Below are 18074 nucleotides of genomic sequence, written 5' to 3'. Positions count from 1 at the left end.
CAAGAAAGTTAATACAAAACTTTCTGCACTGCACATTCTCATTTCTGAGCTGCACAGTGCAAAGGGAGGGAGGTGAGAGGTGGAGGACCTGTGGTCTACAGCCAATCAGCGTTGTTGGCGTCATGTCGTAAGGCAATGGAACTTGTCCCTGGACACGTCAATCAACGAGAATGCGGAAGTGTTGTTTCAGAGAGCTACACTCTCTGGTCAATCCTTCCGCACTGACTTCACGGGCAGAGCAGCGTATGTGAGTGTTTGAGATCCTTCAATGGCTCAGTAGCATGCAGTTTTTGGAAAGTGCGGTGTTGCCGTGCACAAGCCAGGGATGATTTGCAGTCACGTGAAACTGGAATGAATCATTTGAACTCCTTTATATTGCTGAAAAACTAAAGTGAGAGGTATTTGAAGTGTGCAGTATCTTTACAAGCCCAACATAATCAGGTGTATTATCACCGACATGTGTGGTGAAATTTGTGATTAGTAAAATCAAGGCAGAAGTAGCATGCTCTTAATTTCATTCCAGCATATTTTTGGTTAACAGTCTGATTTTGATAAGTCAGTTTTGGTTAACAGTTAACAAACCCAAAGACGTATGGGTAGGTTAATTTGGGTTTAAAATGGGCAGCGCGGACTCGTTGGGCCGGAAGGGCCTGTTACCACGCTGTAAATAAAATTTTAAAAATGTTTTAAATAAACTACAACAACAAAGTATGTTTTAGAAAAGCTCCATGTTTTGTTTCTGTTGAACCTCCTGGCCGTGCCAGTCCTGAACTGGTATTGAAATTGAATTTGCCTTTATCCAGTGGGAAATAGTGCCTCCTTCATACTTTCACAATATTCAGTTGTTACTTTCTTTAGGAAGTGCCTTATCATTTCACAACAGGCAGTCACAAGCTACTCTGTCAGCTTCTACATTCTTTTTAAAAATATTATTAGAAACTTTAGATTTATAGAGTTATACAGCACTGAAACAGGCCCTTCAGCCCAATTTGTCCGTACTGACCAAGATGCTTAGCTACACAAATCCCATTGCCTGCATTTGGTGCATATCCCTCTGAACCTCTCCTATCCATGTACCCGTCCATATGTCTTCAGAATCAGATTTATTATCACTGACTTGTATGATATGAAATTTGCCATTTTGCAGCAGCAGTACAGTGCAAAGACATAAAAGTTATATATTACAAAAATGTATAAATAGTGCAAAACAAAAAGGAATAATGAGGTAGTATTCATGGACTGTTCAGAAGTCTGACGGTGGAGGGGAAGAAGCTGTTCCTGAATTGTTTAGTGTGGGTCTTCAGGCTTTTAAGTATTGTAATTGTACCTGCCTGTCTTTTCTGCAGTGTGCTTGTATGTCTGGTGCCTTAGCTTGCCCTGACAGTGTGTGTGGAACAGCCAGACCTGGAGGTCACTGATCTGATTAGATAATCATGTCTCTGCACAATCAGGGTGTGTTTGCCCAGCCACTTACAATGTCACAGGATATCTGAAAGGACTTTATAACCAATGAAGACTAGTTTCTGTTAGGTGCAGTGGTGCGGTTACCAGATTTGTAACTCAGAGGCTTGATCTAAGCCGAGCTGTGGAATTTAAAATCATTTAATCATCCAGAGTTTTTCTTTTAAATTATGGTGACCACAAAACTCTTATAGTCTATCCCTTGACCTATGAAGGTAAGCATGCCCAAAGCTGCCTTCACTACCCTATGGAGCTGTGTTGTCACGTTCAGGGAACTCTGGACTCGGACCCCACTGTTCATCGACGTTCCTTACTGCCCTCCCATTTACTGTATAATGCACAGATTGGTCGTATCTTCAATGGATTGTTGTCTAAACTGTTTCACTGATGTCCTTCAGGGGAAGAAATCTGCACACCCTTACCCAATTTGGCCTGTAGGTGACTCCAGGCATACCAGGTTGGTTGACAAAAACATAGCCTGGCAACCCTGCCCACCCCCCCCCAGTTCTAAGGCAATTAGGTATGGGCAATAAATCCAGGCCTTAGCAGTAATACCCAGACCCTCAAGAATGAATATGTTTAAAAAAAACAGCCAAACTATGTACTATGCAGTAAATGGTAGGGCGCTAAGGAAGGTTGATGAACAGAGACCGAGGGGTCCATGTTCATAGTTGCCTAAACACGGGTCAATAAGATGGTGAAGAAGGCATATGGCCTGCTTGCCTTCGTAGGTTGGGCCGTGGAATATAAGAGTTGGGACGCTATGTTGCAACTTTACAAAACACTGGTTGGACCGTACTTGGAGTATTGTGTGCAGTTGTGGTTGCACACTATAGAAAGGGTGTGATTGTGCTGGAGAGCGGACAGAGGAGTTTCACCAGGATGTTGCCTGGACTGGAGAACTTCAGTTAAAAGAACATAGGACCTGTTCCTGTGCTGTACTGTTTGTCGACCCACGATATCTGTGCTGAACATGAAGCCATATCCTCTGCCTGCACGTGATCCATATCCTGCCATTCCTTGCATATTCATCTATCTAAAAGCCTCTTAAATATCACTATCACATCTGCTTCCACCACTGACCCTGGCAGCCCGTTGCATTCTTTGTGTGTAAAATAAAAAAGAAAAATTTGCCCTGCACATCTCCTTTAAGCTTTCCCCTTCTTGCCTTAAATGCACGTCCTGTAGTATTTGATATTTCTACCCTGGGGAGAAAAGATTCTGACTGTCTACCCTATCTGTGCCCCTCATAATTTATAGACCTACCAGGTCTCCCCTTGGCCTCCGATGCTCCAGGGAAAACAACCCATTTGTCCAACCTTTCCATATAGCTCATACCCTCTATTCCAGGCAGCATCCTTCTGCACCATCTCCAAAGCCTCCACATCCTTCATGTAATGGGGCGACCAGAACTGCACACAATACTCCAGATGCGGCCTAACCAAAGTTTTATACAGCTGCAACGTGACCTCCTGACTCTTGTACTCAATGCCCTAACCAATGAAGGCAAGTATGCCATACACTTTCTTTATTACCTTATCTACTTGCAAGGACCTATGAACCTGGACCCCAAGATCCCTCTGTATATGTCCCAGCCTATCCAGTCTCTCCTCATAACTGAAATGTTCCAATCCAAACAATGCTGTTAAGGCTCCTGGCATTAATTGTATACTTCCCCCTAACATTAGATCTCCCAAAGTGCAACACCTTGCACGTGCTGGGATTAAACTCCATCTGCCATTTCTCTGCCCATATCTGTAATTGATCTATATCTTGCTGTATACTTTGATAACACTCTTCACTCTCCACAACAATCGTTGCGTCATCTGCAAATATACTAATCCACCCATCTACATTTTCATCCAAGTCATTTATAGATATCACAAACAGCAAAGGTCTAAGCACGGATCACTGCAGGACCCCACTGGTCACAGACCTCTAGCTGGAATAACACCCTTCCAGCACTACCTCCTGTCTTCTATGGGCAAACCAATTATGAATCCAAAATACCAAGTCACCGTGGATCCCATGCATCTTGATCTTCTGGATCAGCCAACCATGAGGGACCTTGTCAAGTGCCTTATTAAAGTTGATGTAGATGACGTGAACTGCCTGACTCTCATCAATCACTTTTGTCATGTTCTCAAAAAAAAACTCAATCAAGTTTGTAAGACATGACCTGCCCTTCACAAAGCCTCTTCCCAATACAAGAGGGCATGGCTTTAAAGTAATGGGTGGAAAGTTCAAGGGAGATATCAGAGGAAGGTTTTTCACCCAGAGAGTGGTTGGGGCGTGGAATGCGCTGCCTGGGGTGGCTGTGGAGGCAGGTACACTGGTCAAATTTCAAGAGATTGTTAGATAAGCATATGGAGGAATTTAAAATAGAGAGATATGTGGGAGGAAGGGGTTAGATAGTCTTAAGCGAGGTTTAAAGGTCGAAACAACATGGTGGGCCGAAGGACCTGTATTGTACTGTATTGTTCTATGGTTCTAAGCCATGCTGGAAAGATTATGGAGAGAGATTGAATAGGCTGAGCTCTGATATTGAGGAAGAGCTGCACCAAAGTATTGACTGGCCTGATTGTGTGTCCCGAAGTCTGAGGTGGATCTGTTGATTATTGGACATATTGCATTGAAGGTGAGAGTGCCAAAGTTGAAACTCTGTCCTAGCAATGGTTGGCTGAGACTTCTAGCAATACAAATCTCCAGATACTTTGATTTTTTTGTTCAGAGGACATGGACGTCACTGACAGTGCTGGTTTTTGGTATTGGTTTATTATTGTCACGTGTACCATGATTCAATGAAAAGGCTTTGTTTGCGTGCCATCCAGACAGATCATGCCGTACGTGTTGGTATTGGTTTTGGTTTATTATTGTCACTTGTACCGAGGTACAGTGAAAAGCTTTTACAAACCGATTGTACAGGTCAATTCATTACAAAGTTACATTGATATATTGAGTCAGTACAGAGTGCATTGATGTAGTACAGGTAAAAACAATAACGGTACAGAGTAAAGTGTCACAGCTACAGAGAAAGTGCAGTTCAATAAGGTGCTAGGTCACAACAAGGTAGATCGTGAGGTCATAGTCCATCTCATTGTATAAGGGAACTGTTCAATAGTCTTATCACAGTGGGGTAGAAGCTGTCCTTAAGTCTGGTGATACGTGCCTTCAGGCTCCTGTATCTTCTACCTGAAGGAAGAGGAGGGGAGAGAAGAGAGAATGTCCTGGGTGGGTGGGATCTTTGATTATGCTGGCTGCTTCACCAAGACAGCGAGAAGTAAAGACAGAGTCCAAGGAGGGGAGGCTGGTGTCCATAATGTGCTGGGCTGTGTCCACAACTCTCTGCAGTTTCTTGCAGTCCTGGGCAGAGCAGTTGCCGTACCAAGCCGTGATACATCCCGATGGGATGCTTTCTATGGTGCATCTGTAAAAGTTGGTGAGAGTCCAAGGAGACAAACCAAATTTCTTTAGCCTCCTGAGGAAGTAGAGGTACTGGTGAGCTTTCTTGGCCGTGGCCAAGGTTTACAGGTTATACAAGTTCTACAGCACGGAAATAGGCCCTTCAGCCCAACGGGTCCATAAACATAGAACATAGAATGCTACAGCACAGTACAGGCCCTTCGGCCCACAATGTTGTGCCAAAATCTTATCCTGTTCTAAGATCTATCTAATCCTTCCCTCCCACATAGCCCCCTATTTTTCTATTATTCATGTGTCTAAGAGTCTCTTAAATGTCCCCAATGTACCTGCCCCCACAACCTCTGCCAGCAGTGCATTCCACGCACCCACTACTCTCTGTGTAAAAAAAAACTTATCCCTGACATGCCAACCAAGATGCTCCATCCAAGCTAGTCCCATTTGCCAGTATTTGGCCCATAACCACCTTAACCTTTCCTATCCATGTACCTGTCCAACTGCCTCTTAAAAGTTGTTAATGTACCTGCCTCGACCACTTCCTCTGGCAGCTCACTCCACGTCCGTACCACCCATTGAGTATATTAAAAAAAAAGTTGCCCCTCAGGTTCTTATTAAATCTTTCTCCACTCACCTTCAACCTATGCTCTCTGGTTCTTGATTCCCCAACCCTGGGGGAAAAAATCCTCCCCCACCTGGCACAACTTGCCTGTCGTCTTTTACCCCTCCTCAGTCCACTAATCACCTCACACTCCTGTCTCACCACTCCCCCTCTCCTCTTTATACTGCCCATCTCTCCTCTCCACTCTCAGACCTGATGCAGGGTTTCAACCCGAAAGGTCAACAGTCCCTTTCCCCTCACAGATGCTGCTCGACCCACTGAGTTTCTCCAGCAGATTATTTGCTGCTCCTCATAATCTTATGAACTTCTGTCAGGTCACCCCTCAGCCTCCTCTGCTCCAGGGAAAACAGTCTCAGCCTATCCCATCTTCTCCTTGTAACTGAAATGCTCCAATCCAAGCAATACTCTGGTGAAAAACACGATGATGCTGGAGGAACTCAGCAGGCCAGGCAGCATCCATGGAGAAAAGCAGGCAGTCAATGTTTCGGGTCAGGACCCTTCTTCAGGACTGAAGATAGGAAAAGGGGAAGCCCAATATATAGGAGGGAAAAGCAGAGCAGTGATAGGTGGACAAACGAGGGGAGGCGAGATGAGTTTTTCATCCAGATTCCAGCATCTGCAGTCCTTTGTTTCTCTATTACTCTGGTGAATCTCCTCTTCACCTTCTCCAACAGAATCACCTCCTCCCTATAGTGTGGTGACATTAATGCACACAGTCCTCCAGGTATGGCTTAACTAATGACTTATGCCATGGCTGATGAAGGCAAGTATCCCACATGCCTCCCTCGCCACCTCTCCACCTGCGCTACCACTTTCAAGGATCTATGGACGTACCCCAAGGTCCCTCTGTTCATCAGCACTCCCTGGGGCCCTGCCATGTTCTACCCTTGTCCTGCCCTCCCAAAGTTCATCACCTCACACTTGTCGGGGTTAAATGGTTCAGGCAGAAGGCGCATCCTACAGATGCAGGAGACAGCAGAGGCTGGAATCTGGAGCAACACACAAAACGCTGGAGGAACTCAGCGGGTCAGGCAGCGTCTATGGAGGGAAATGGACAGTTGACATATTGGGTCGAGACCATCTGAACTGAAAGGAGGTAGCCAGTATAAAGAGGCGCAGGGAAGGGGTGGAGACAAGGCAAGAGCTGGCGGGCGATAGGTGGATCCAGGTGAGGAGGGGTGATGGGCAGATGGGGGATAGGAGAGTGGGAATAGTACCAGGAGGTGATAGGTGGAGGCAAAGGGCATCTGATGGAAGAAGGAGCATGGTATCGAGGGAGGGAGGTGGGGAGGGCAGATGGGAGGGGGGGGAACCAGTGGGAGGAGTGTGTGGATGATGGGCAGAGAGAGGGTGGAAGGGAAAGGGGCAGGATGATGGCGATCAGGAGGAGAGAGAAAAGGGACAGAGGGCAAGCAGTTTACTGGAAGTTGGAGAATTCAATGTTCATACCATCGGATTGTAGACTACCCAGGTGGAATATGAGGTTCCTCCAGTTTGTGTTTAGCCTCACCTCAGCAGTGGAGAAGGCTGAGGATAGACATGTCGGTGTGTGAGTGGGGAGGGGGATTAAAATGGTTGACAATCGGGAGATCTTTTAAAAGTTGTCATTGTACCTGCCTCAACCACTTCCTCTGGCAGCTCATCCCACACCCGTCTCACCCTTGGTGTAAAAAAAGTTGCCCCTCAAGTTCCTATTAAATCTCTCCCCACTCATCTTAACCCTCTGCCCTCCAGTTCTTGATTCTCCAACCCTGGGAAAAAGACCGAGTGCATTCACCCTATCTATGCCCCTCATGATTTTATACATCTCCGTAAGATCACCACTCAGTCTCCTACACTCCTACAGATACGTTAGGGACGTTTAAGAGACTTAGATAAACATATGAATGATAGACAAATAGGGAGCTATGTGGGAGGGAAGGGTTAGATAGAGCAGGATAAAATGTCGGCACAACATTGTGGGCCGAAGGGCCTGTACTGTGCTGTACTGTGTTCTAGATCCAGACCGCCACGGTGGGCGGAGTGCAGGTGCTCGGCAAAGCGGACGCCCAGTCTGTGTCTGGCTCATTGATATCGAGAGAGAGAAGGCTCATCCTCCTTTTTGCAACAGCTGGGGACGTGAAATAACTCCAACCTTGACAGGGACACCAGTGATCCCAGAACAAACAAAAGGCCAGCTGTTCTATGCTGAGTTTAAAACATTAGGCAGAGGCTGTTTATAGATGGCTATATTTTTAGGATTTGTCTCGACTCTGTTAATTGTCCTGTCTATTTCCAGTATGGAAGATTCTGACAATTCGTCTGCTTGCTTCAGTCCTCAAAAATAACACACACCAGCTACCAAGCTGACTCTGTGCCATTTGCGAATGGGTCCTCTGATCAGTTATGTGCAAAGGAATCCAATAAAGGTCTAGGAGATCTGAGAGGTCAAGGTTGCTTGTCAGAGTATCTGAGGTGGGGGAGGGGAGGGAGTGGGGACTTATTTTGTTAAGATACTTACAATAAATGTCCTTAATATTACATGTTACATCTTCTTATGAGGATAGGTTGAGCGAGGTAGGGCTTTTCTCTTTGGAGAGAAGGAGGATGAGAGGGGACTTGATAGAGGTGTACAAGATGATAAGAGGCATAGATCGAGTACAGTCAGAGACTTTTTCCCAGGGCGACAATGGCTAACATGAGGGAGCAGAATTTTAAGGTGATTGGAGGAAGGTATAAGGGGGATGTCAGGGGTAAGTCTTCTACACAGAGAGTGGTGGGTGCATGGAACGCACTCCCTGCAGAGATTGTGAGGGCGGATACATTAGGGACATTTAAGAGACTCGTGAATGATAGAGAAATGGAGGGCTATGTGGGAGGGAAGGTTGAGATAGATCTTAGAGCAGGATAAAATGTCAGCACAGCATTGTGGGCCGAAGGGCCTGTACTGTGCTGTAGTGTTCTATGTACATGTTGCAGCTATATAAAACTTCGGTTAGGCTTCACTTTTGTGTGCAATTCTGGTCGGCCCATTACAGAAAGGAAGCAGAGGCTTTGGAAAGGGTGCAGAAGAATTTCGTCAGGATGCTGCCTGGATTTGAGGGTATGAGCTATAAGGAGAGATTGGACAAACTGGCATTGTTTTCGCTGGAGCATTGGAGGCTGAAGGAGACCTGATAGAAGTTTATAAAATTATGAGAGGAATAGATAGGGAAGACGGACAGAATCTTTTTGCCAGGGTAGAAATGTCGAATACTACAGGACATGCTTTTAAGGTGAGAGGGGAAAAGTTCAATGGAGATGTGTGGGGCAAGTTTTTTTTTACACAGAGTGGTAGATGCCAGGGGTCATGGTGGAGCCAGTGGCTGTTAGACACATGAATATGGAGGGATAGGGATCATTTAGAGGCAGAAGAGATTTAGTTTAATTTAGCATTGTGTTTGGCACAGACGTCATTGGCCAAAGGGCCTGTGCTGTACTGTTCTGTGTTGTATGTATGTTCTATGATCCCTGTGACCGGTAGGGTGAGAGGAGGGGAGAGCTTTGTAGAGTTCTTCCCCATTTTGAGGATAGAGACTAAATTGTTTGGCTGCATGCAGGGAGCACAAGTCTAGGGGCTATGGTAGACTGGGACATCACAAGGGTCCACCGTCTGCTATTTCCTGGGATCATAGAAGCAAAAAAAAGTTACAATAGAAGAAGGCTATTCGGCCCATCGTGTCGGTGCTGGCACTCTGTCAGAGCAATTCTCTCGTTCTGGCCCTTTCTCCATAGCCTTGCAATTTTGTCCTTGCCATGCACTTATCCAATTCCCTCCTGTCGGCCACAATGGAACCTACCTGCAACCTCACTGCTCCAGCAACCTGGGTTCGATTCTGACCTTGGGTACTGTCTATGTGGAGTTTGCATATTGTCTTTGTGACTGTGTGGTTTTCTGTTAGGTGCTTCCAAAGAAATGCTGATAGATGAATTGCTAAAGTACCCCATAGTGTAGATTAGTAGCAAAAAATTTACAGGGGACTTGATGGTATGTGTGAAAGAGAACATGTTGCAGAGGTAATTGGTTTATTATTGTCACATGTACCAAGATACAGTGGAAAAACTTTGTTTTGCATGCCATCCAGACAGGTCATTTCAAAACATAAGTACATTGAGGTGGTACAAAAGGAAAAGAATGCAGAATAGAGTGTTACAGTAACAGCAAAAGTGCAGTGCAGGTAGACAATAAGATGCAAGGACCATGACGAAGTAGACTGCATGGTCAAGAGTTCATCTTTATCATATAAGAGGTCCATTCAAGAGTTTTACAAGTGGGATAGAAGCTGTCCTTGAACCTGGTGGTATATGTTTTCAATCTTTTGTATCTTCTATCTGATGGGAGGGGGTGGGAGGGGTCTTTGATTATATTGGCTGCTTTCCCAAGGCAGTGGGAAGTGTAGAGGGAATCATTGGAGGGGAGGCTGGTTTTCATGATGGACTGAGCTATATCCACAACCCTCTCCAATTTCTTGTGGTCTTGGGCAGAGCAGTTGCAATACCACACCGTGATACATCAGGATAGGATGCTTTCTATGGTGCGTAGATAAAAATAGGTGAGGATCAACGGGGACATGCCAAATTTTGTTAGCCTTCTGAGAAAGTAGAGGTACTGGTGACCTTTCTTGGCCGTGGCATCTACGTAGTTTGACCAGGACAAGCTACAGAGCAATAATAAGAGGGGCTATTGGAATTGCTGTACTGAATGGCCTCCTGTGTGGTAATAAGTAAATAAGAACCATGTGCTGCATTTAAAATCAAAAGTTTTTGCTCACTCATTGCCTTGGGAATGGCTGGCACATAAGTAGTTGGTAGGCTGTTATTATGGTTGCCTTTTCACCAATATCTCCATTTGAATTGGCGTGAGGGTAGGATGTGGTGCATTGTTTGAACTGGGTTACTGCATCCACAGGCAGAGAAGGTTTGGTTTGCCTCTTGCTCAGTAAGAGACAACGTGTGTCCAATTTGGATCCTTCACAGCTGGTGAAACCCAGAGCCTTGTCATCGGGTCTTGAATGGGCTTTTTGTTCAAGGCAGTGTTTTCAATCCAGCCTTCATTCTGTTTGGCGTCATGTTGAAATTGACAAGACTTGGGTTGTGGGATTGGAAAGGGTACCTTGTAACCATTTAGTGTGTTGAGAAGTCGCAGTGGTTACAGGATCTAGATCAACTAGGAAAGTGGGCCAAGGAATGGCAGATGGAATTTAACTCCGACGCGTGTAAAGTGATGCATTTTGGGAAGATAAACCGTGGGTAGGACATACTCCACGAATGGCAGGAGAGACCTTGGGGCACAAGTCCCTGAAAGTGAACACAGGTATACAGGGTGGTGAGGAAGGCGTATGGCATTCTTGCCTTCATTGGCCGAGGCATTGAGTATAAGAGTTGGGACATCATGTTACAGTTGTACAAAACATTGATTGGGCTGTACTTTGGTATTGGTATTGGTTTATTATTGTCACTTGTACCGAGGTACAGTGAAAAACTTGTCTTACAAACCGATCTTACAGGTCAATTCATTACACAGTGCAGTTACATCAAGGTAGTACAGAGTGCATTGATGTAGTAGAGGTAAAAAAAAGGTAACAGTACAGAATAAAGTGTCACAGCTACAGAGAAAGTGCAGTGCAATAAGGTGCAAGGTCACAACAAGGTAGATCGTGAGGTCATAGTCCATCTCATTGTATAAGGGAACTGTTCAATAGTCTTATCACAGTGGGGTAGAAGCTGTCCTTAAGTCTGGTGGTACGTGCCCTCAGGCTCCTGTATCTTCTACCCGATGGAAGAGTAGAGAAGAAAGAATGACCCGGGTGAGTGGGGTCTTTGATTATGCTGACTGCTTCACCAAGACAACGAGAGGTAAAGACAGAGTCCAAGGAAGGGAGACTGGTGTCCGTGATGCGCTGGGCTGTGTCCACAACTCTCTGCAGCTTCTTGCGTTCCTGGGCAGGGCAGTTGCTGCACCAAGCCATGATGCATCCTGATAGGATGCTTTTTATGGTGCATCGGTAAAAGTTGGTGTCACAAACCAGCAACAAAAGAAACACACTGAGCATGATTCAGTGTTAAAAACTATTTTATTAATCACTACTTATGATAATACGTAAAATAAAAGTAAAAATGTTAGTATGTTAGAATTCAAAAATGTTAAACCTCGAACGTTAACCCCAAAACTAAACTCTTTGTGTGTGTGTGACAAAGTCCCAAACTCCAAGTTCAGGAATGGTTCTTAAAGTTCAGTTCTGCAAGCCATAAGGTGAAACATGAGCAAGGGCTTCTTCAACAACCACCGTTGTCTGAAGATAAGACGTAGACGTAGAGAAATATAGAGAGAGTAAATACGAAATCCAAATGTTCCACAATGGAACCCAAACGACACTTCAGTGTTTACTCGGTAGTGACTTCCTCACCCCGAAAAGCATCCGAATCGTGGTCGTCCACACACAAATACCTGTTTCCTTCTACAGGTCAGCAACAAAGTGAACTCCACCAGATTACTTCCAACTTCCATACATGGATTTCAGTGGCAGACACAGTTATTGTTTCTCATCCATCGATAGAGAAAACAAGCAGGCTGGTGTCTCTCTCCCTTCTCTCTCTCTCTCTCCTTCTTCTTACGCCTTCTTCAACAACGTCATTACGTCCTTTATCTTCTATTGACGTAAGCACGCCCCACACACACATACACACACACTCTCTATCTTAAAGGGACTTTCACTGAGTCCGTAACATTGGTGAGAGTTAAAGGGGACAAACCAAATTTCTTTAGCCTCCTGAGGAAGTAGAGACGCTGGTGAGCTTTCTTGGCCATGGCATCCACGTGGTTTGTCCAGGACAGGCTGTTGGTGATGTTCACTCCCAGGAACTTGAAGCTGTCAACCCTCTCGACCTCAGCGCCATTGATGTAGACTGGTGTATGTACACTGCCCCCTTTCCTGAAGTCAATGATCAGCTCTTTAGTTTTGTTGACATTGAGAGAAAGGTTGTTGTCATGACACCATTCCATTAAGCTCTCTATCTCCTTCCTGTACTCCGATTCATCACTGTTTGAGATACGGCCTACAATGGTAGTATCATCTACAATGGTAGTATCAATATTTGGAGTATTGTGTGCAATTCTGGTTGCCATATTATAGGAAAGCTGGAGAGGGTACAGAAAAGATTCACAAAGGCATTGCCTGGGTCGGAGGGCTTAAGTTATAAGGAGAGATTGGATGGGCTGGCTCTGTTTTCCTTGGAGCGAAGAAGGCGAGAGGTAACCTGATAGAGGTACAGTGGCATGCAAAAGTTTGGGCACCCCTGGTCAAAATTTCTGTTACTGTGAATAGCTAAGCGAGTAAAAGATGGCCTGATTTACAAAAGGTATAAAGTTAAAGATGACACATTGCTTTAATATTTTAAGCAAGATTACTTTTTTATTTCCATCCTTTACAGTTTCAAAATAACAAAAAAGGAAAAGGGCCTGAAGCAAAAGTTTGGGCACCCTGCATGGTCAGTACTTAGTAACACCCCCTTTGGCAAGTATCACAGCTTGTAAACGCTTTCTGTAGCCAGCTAAGAGTCTTTCAATTCTTGTTTGAGGGATTTTCGCCCATTCTTCCTTGCAAAAGGCTTCTAGTTCTGTGAGATTCTTGGGCTGTCTTGCATGTACTGCTCTTTTGAGGTCTATCCACAGATTTTCAATGATGTTTAGGTCGGGGGACTGTGAGGTCCATGGCACAACCTTCAGCTTGTACCTCTTGAGGTAGTCCATTGTGGATTTTGTGGTGTGTTTAGGATTGTTATCCTGTTGTAGAAGTCAGCCTCTTTTCATCTTCAGCTTTTTTTTTACTGCGTCCAAACTTCCAAACTTTCCTGCGTCCTCACCACAAAATTCAGCATCAGAAGTTTGCAAAGGAACATCTAAACAAGCCTGATGCATTTTGGAAATAAGTCCTGTGGACTGATGAAGTTAAAATAGAACTTTCTGGCCGCAATGAGCAAATGTATGTTTGGAGAAAAAAGGGTGCAGAATTTCATGAAAAGAACACCTCGCCAACTGTTAAGCACGGAGGTGGATCGATTATGCTTTGTGCTTGTGTTGCAGCCAGTGGCACGGGGAACATTCCACTGGTAGAGGGAAGAATGAATTCAATTAAATACCAGCAAATTCTGGAAGCAAACATCACACCGTCTGTAAAAAAAAAGCTGAGGATGAAAAGAGGATGGCTTCTACAACAGGATAACGATGCTAAACACACCTCAAAATCCACAGTGGACTACCTCAAGAGGCACAAGCTGAAGGTTTTGCCATGGACCTCACAGTCCCCTGACCTAAATTTTTAAAAAATTTTTATTTACAGCATGGTAACAGGCCCTTCCAACCCAACGAGTCCGCGCCGCCCATCTTAAACCCAAATTAACCTACCCTTACGTCTTTGGAATGTGGGAGGAAACCGGAGCACCTGCAGGAAACCCACGCAGACATGGAAGAATGTACAAACACCTTAGAGACAGCGACGGGAACAGAACCCCGATCGCTGGCGCTGTCATAGCATTGCACTAAACATCATTGAAAATCTGTGGATAGACCTCAAGAGAGCAGTGCATGCAAGACAGCTGAATAATCTCACAGAACAAGAAGCCTTTTGCATGGAAGAATGGGCGAAAATCCCCCAAACAAGAATTGAAAGACTCTTAGCTGGCTACAGAAAGCGTTTACAAGCTGTGATACTTGCCAAAGGGGGTGTTACGAGGTACTGACCATTCAGGGTGCCCAAACTTTTGCTTTGGGCCCTTTTCCTTTTTTGTTATTTTGAAACTGTAAAAGATGGAAATAAAAAAAGTAATCTTGCTTAAAATATTAAAGAAATGTGTCATCTTTAACTTTATACCTTTTGGAAATCAGGTCATCGCTTAGCTATTCACAGTAACAGAAATTTTGACCAGGGGTGCCCAAACTTTTTCATGCCACTGTATATAACATTATGTGAGGCATAAATAGGGTAGGTAGCCAGTGTCCGTTTCCCATGGTAGGGGTGTCTAAAACTAGAGGGCATTGTTTTAGGTGAGAGGGAGGTTTAAAGGGGATCTAAGGGGTAAATGTTTCATAGAGTATTTAGTATCTGGAGTGAGCTCCCAGAATAGGTGGTGGAGGCAGGAACACCAACAACATTTAAGAGGCATCTGGACAGGTACCTGACTGAGCAAGGCACAGAGGAATATGGAATTAATGCAGGCAAGTGGGAGTGGTATAGATAGGCATGATGGATGGCACAGACAAGATGGACTGAAGGGCCTGTTTCTACGCTGTTCACCTCTGAACCTAAATGCCTCTTGTCTGAGGGGAGTTGTGCGGTTGAGGAAGAAATTACAGGAAAATCCTTTCTTAATTGTATTTGCCTTTGCACCAGCTCAACCTTTCCAAACTGACTGCTGAGATGTTAAAAAGGAATGATCTGACTGGGTGGGGGTTGCTGGATAGGGCGGCATTCGTTGCCTGCCCCTTCTTGTCTCAGTGGGTGGTGGTGAGTCGCTGCCTTGACCTATTTGCAGGCTGTGTGGTGAAGGTGCTCCACAATGCTCTTCTGTGATTGTGTAAAAATGAGTCACTCTGCTGATCCGTAAGTGTTTTAGGAATCCTCAGTGCAGAATAATCTCCCTGCCTGACATTTCAAGTCGAGTCAAGTCAAGTTTATTGTCATGTGCACAAGTACAGTGAGGCACAGGTACAATGAAAAACTGGCTTGCAGCAGTATCATAGGCACGTAGACTCAGCACATAGAACATAGAACACCACAGCACAGTACAGGACCTTCGGCCCACAATGTTGTGCTGACATTTTATCTTGCTCTAAGGTCTATCTAACCCTTCCCTCCCACATAGCCCCCTATTTTTTGATCATTCATGTGTCTATCTAAGAATCTCTTAAATGTCCCTAATGTATATGTCCCCACAACCTCTGCCGGCAGTGTGTTCCACACACCCACCACTCTCTGTGTTTTTAAAAAAAACCTATCCCTGACATCCCCCTTATACCTTCCTCCAGTCACCTTAAAATTATGTCCCCCCATGTTAGCCATTGTCGCCCTGGGCAAAAAGTCTCTGACTGTCCATATAAATTGTACGTGAATTATACAAGGTGGTGAAGAGAAGTGCAAATGCAAAACACAATTAGAGACAAGTCCACGGCAGTGCAAGAGGTGGTCTGTAGTGTTCCGTTGCTGAGGTAGGGTTAGGGTTGTGCAGATCGGTTCAAGAACCTGATGGTTGTAGGGAAGTAGGTGTTCCTGAACCTGGTGGTGTGGGACTTCAGGCTTTTGGACCTCCTGCCTCTCGGTAGCAGCGAGACGATGGCCATAGCACGGGTGGTTGGGGTCCTTGGATGGTAGATGCCGCCGCCTTGAGGCAGTGCCTCCTGTAGATGCTGCAAATGGTGGGGAGGGCTGTGCCCGTGATGGACCAGGCTGTGTCCACTCCTCCCTGCAGCCTCTTGTGTTCCCGGGCATTGGTATTGCCGTACCAGGCCATGATGCAAGCTGTGGGATACTTTTCACAGTGCACCTGTGCAAGATTATCAGACTATTTGGTGACATTCCAAATTGCCTTAAGCTTCTAAGAAAACAGAGGCACTGGCATGCCTTCTTAGTAATTGTTCACTGCTTTCTGCCTGTCACTTTGACCATTCCTGACCTTGGAATCCTGGACCCTGTGTCCATTCTCTACCTGTGACCCCTGACAATAATGACAACCAGGTATCCCGCTGTGGGTCACAGAATCATAGAAATGTGGCATGGAAGGAGGCCATTCAGCCCATCTGTGTCCGTGCTAGTGGACAATCCTGCTGATGGAGGGGGCAGGGAAGGTGTCGAGGGAGGTGCCACACATGCAGTGGACCCAGGATATTGATACCATGGCGTCAGCCAATGAGCTAAGCTGGAAGTGGGAGTAGGCCACTCAGCCCTGTTTGCAGCGGTTAGTTTAACGCTTTACAGTGCCAGCAACCCCGGTTCAATTCCAGCCACTGTCTGTGAGGAGTTTGTACGTTCTCCCCGTGTCTGCATGGGTTTCCTCCGGGTGCTCCGGTTTCCTCCCACATTCCAAAGACGTACAGGTTAGGAAGTTGTGGGCGTGCTATGTCGGTGCCAGAAGCATGGCCACACTTGTGGGCTGCCCCCAGAACACTCTGCGCAAAAGATGCATTTCACTGTGTGTTTCGATGTACGTGTAATAAAGATATCTTAGATTGTGGCTAAATTGTACCCTAACCTCTGAAAATGTCTTTCACTATCCAGAGCAAACAAAAGTTTGTATGGTGTAGATTTGAGCTATCACCAATTGTTTTTTAAGCAGTCGAGAGTTTAAGATATTTAAGATATTTATTTATTGATCACATGTATGTCGAAACACACAGTGAAATGCATCTTTTTGCATTACTATGTTGGGGGCAGCCCGCAAGTGTCACCACTCTTCTGGCACCAATATAGCATAGTTTCACTTCACCACAGCCAATATTTTATTTATGTTCTTTAAGGACTGGTATGCTACCAGTAAGATCAGCCCTAGTTACTGCTGGGAAGGTGATGGTTAGCTACTGCCTTGAAACACTGCAGTCCTTCTCGTGAAGGTTCTTTTCATAAAGTAATCTCTCTCCTGCTTGATGATAAGGGTGTTGGTTTATTATTGTCACATTTACTGAGATAAAGTGAAAAGCTTCTGTTTACGTGCCATCCAGACAGGTCGTGCCTTACACAAGTACATTGAGGTAGTGAAAAGAAAAACAGAATAGAGAATATAGTGTTGCAGTTACACAGAAAGAGCATTGCAGGTAGACAAATAAAGTGTAAGGGCCACGATGAGGTAGATTAGGAGACTGGATAACAGCGGGATAGAAGCAGCCCTTGAGCCTGGTGACACGTCCTGTCAAGGTGGGCTTCTGATCTTAAAGATACCCTCCTTTGTACTGGACTGCCTTGCCTATGAAGAAGGGTTCCTTTCATCCACTCTATCAGTTCTCATCCACATCCCAAGATTCTCAATCAAATCATTCCCTTAATCCATAATCCATGGAATATCAGCCAAGTTTCTGCTAACTTTCTTCATAATTCTACACATGGAAACTTAGTTTCATTCTGTTGAATCTACGCTCCCTCAAAGGTTATACCCTCCATTTAGAGCAAAAGATTGGACTCCCGATATGGACTTTGATATAAATGGACTTTAAGGTTATCAAAATAAACATTATTTTTGTCACTTGAGGAGACATTAGATCAGGGAGATTTAAATATTGGTCAGAAAAGTAGGTTTACCTCAAGGTAGTAGAGGTGAAGGTGTGGAGAAGTTTTTGGAGGAATTCCAGAGCATGCACCCGCTACACCTGAAGGTGTGGCCTCCAGCGATGAAGCAATTAAAAGCTGGGAATCTCTAAACGGTCAAAGTTGGAGATATCATGGAGCATTTTAGGGCTGGAGAAGATAACAGGGGTAGGTAGAGGTGAGGGCATGGAGTTTAGAGTCTTCGAGAAAGATGTCACGGAACAGGCCCTTGGCCCACCAAGTCTGCACTGACCTCCCACTTGTAC

At 45.1% G+C, this 18074-nt stretch overlaps 1 protein-coding gene across 4 annotated transcripts in view; it reads left to right on the top strand.

The window, feature by feature from the left end:
- The first annotated feature begins 202 nt into the window (after positions 1-202).
- The window catches only part of adissp (adipose secreted signaling protein), a 121194-nt gene continuing 103322 nt past the window's right edge, over positions 203-18074 (top strand). The window contains exon 1 of one of the 4 annotated variants that reach the window (XM_052010544.1): positions 203-247. The gene's annotated coding sequence lies outside the window, so the exon portion shown is untranslated. Of the gene's footprint in view, positions 248-276; positions 399-18074 lie in introns of those variants that run through there. The other 3 variants (XM_052010543.1, XM_052010541.1, XM_052010542.1) reach the window with 3 other exon arrangements.

This window comes from Pristis pectinata, chromosome 2 (genome assembly GCF_009764475.1).
Source record: "Pristis pectinata isolate sPriPec2 chromosome 2, sPriPec2.1.pri, whole genome shotgun sequence".
In the NCBI taxonomy this organism is placed as follows: Eukaryota; Metazoa; Chordata; class Chondrichthyes; order Rhinopristiformes; family Pristidae; genus Pristis; species Pristis pectinata.
This window is presented reverse-complemented; position numbering and strand designations above follow the sequence as displayed.